General features: G+C 39.5%; 1 pseudogene; it reads right to left on the bottom strand.

Moving 5' to 3' along the window:
• Nucleotides 1–249: 249 nt before the first annotated feature.
• On the bottom strand, nt 250–1,919 carry LOC124893007 (annotated as a pseudogene).
• Nucleotides 1,920–1,924: the final 5 nt, after the last annotated feature.

Genomic DNA, 1,924 nt, shown 5'->3' with positions numbered 1-1,924 from the left:
ATCGGAGCATTGATAAAAGAAAAATCTTCTTTTAGATATTTAAATGATGTCCCCAGCATAAAAAAGGAGTCAACTATTTCAAAGCAAGGTTATACATGATTCTTTAAAGTTCTGTATGCATAGTGAGACTTAAAGGTCATCTAGATATCATATTTTCGTAACATTTACTCTTATTATAAAATTTTAATTTGCAAATCTTTTAATATGATTGAAACTTCTATCACAGAAGCAGAACTTAGAGAGATGGAGCTAAACAAAGAAAAATAAAAACTGCTTGTAGCAGTTATAAAACACTTCCTCTTTGTGAGATTCTTGATTTCCTGATATACTTGGCTCATTATGTTCTTTCAGATGAGAATTTGGGCTTGTGGTGACATGTATGGAGGTACTTTCGATTCTTGACATGATAAGCCAATTTCTCCATCTCCAAAAAGTCATCCATGAGATCCAGGTGACTAAAAATGTCAAAGTTCTTCTCCTTCTTGACATGGGAGAGTTCAGACATTAATGCTGTCGTCCAAGAGCTAGAGAAACTAACATTATCGTCATTTCCATCCTCGGACATGGAAGCCAATCTTGGAAGGTGATTTGTTTCATGCGTAAAGGAACCCTCAGAATGTTGTCATCGAATGGTGGACTTTTGTCGGCTCTTCTGTTCAGCATTTGCTTGCAGCTGTGCTTCCAAATTTTTATGCTTGCTGGCCGTCTTTGCACAAATACTCCTGGATGTCTGTAATTCACTTTTCCGGTGTGCCAAAGCTTCTTTCAACATCTTTGTTTCCTCCTCCATTTCCAAAAGGCGTTCTGTAAGTTGCTCATTCTCTTTATGGAACTTCTGCACACTATCCAATGAAAAATCTGGCAAACTGGGCCTTCCTCCCTGGGATTTCTTTACACGGCTGTCCCCGTAATCTCTACCCAAACTCTCAACCTCAAGCTTCATCTGGGCCAAGGCTGTAGGCCCAGGCAACTTATTCCGCACAAGACCACGTAATCTCCGACACTCTGCTTCCAATTTTGCAACTTTCTTCACTCCCTCCAGGTGTTGCTTATTTGCAACTTCTGCAGACCGTACGCTTATATTTTTCTCCTCAATACGAATTTCTAGTTCCTTTGAGTTAATTTGGAGTTCATATTTCAGAGAATTTATTTCCCTTTCACATGACTCGATATTGCTCTTCAAAATCTCAATTTCTGCTTCAGCTTGGGCTTTTTCTTCACTGAGCTGTATCACCATGCTAGAACGCTCCTGCAAAGACCTTGAGAGGGCAGAATTTTCCGCTGCAGACCTGAGTAACTGTTGGTATAGGTTAGCTAATTTTGCTTCAAACTCGTGCTTCATTTTGTCAAACTGCTTGGTTTTATTCTGAATCACATCATGCAGCTTTTGTTCATGTTCTTCATTCAAACTTCGTATCTGCCGCATGCACTCCTTCAGTGCACCATCCAAATGTAATTTCAGTGCACCATCCAGATGTGATGCCCTGTCTTCAGCAGTAAGCTTCATAAGAGTAATGGATTCCAGGTGATTTTTCAGTTTCGCGGCTTCTGACTCAGCCTTCTCCCAACCTGTATAGAGAGATGTGAATAAAAGAATTCAGTACCAAGTTGCAAAACACTTGTTGCAAGAAAAACACAAGTCAATAAGGAACATCAGCTGAGACGGCTTCTTCAGCAACTTCAACGTATTGTTTTACCAGGTTTTCCTTATTAGTCATTTCTGACTGTGCAGCAGCCAACTTTTCATTCAAATCGTTGACTTCATCCTCTAAGCCACTCACTTGTTCCTCAAGAGACTTAACTTGATCCTCCAGTCCAGTCGAATGTGAATAAGATTCAACGGAAATTTGCACATATTTAGGTTTCTTGATTTCCTGTTTACCCTGAAATATAACGGAAACCAAAACATAAATCACCAAGATGA

The sequence above is a fragment of the Capsicum annuum genome, unplaced genomic scaffold (assembly GCF_002878395.1).
Source record: "Capsicum annuum cultivar UCD-10X-F1 unplaced genomic scaffold, UCD10Xv1.1 ctg53116, whole genome shotgun sequence".
NCBI lineage: Eukaryota > Viridiplantae > Streptophyta > Magnoliopsida > Solanales > Solanaceae > Capsicum > Capsicum annuum.
This window is presented reverse-complemented; position numbering and strand designations above follow the sequence as displayed.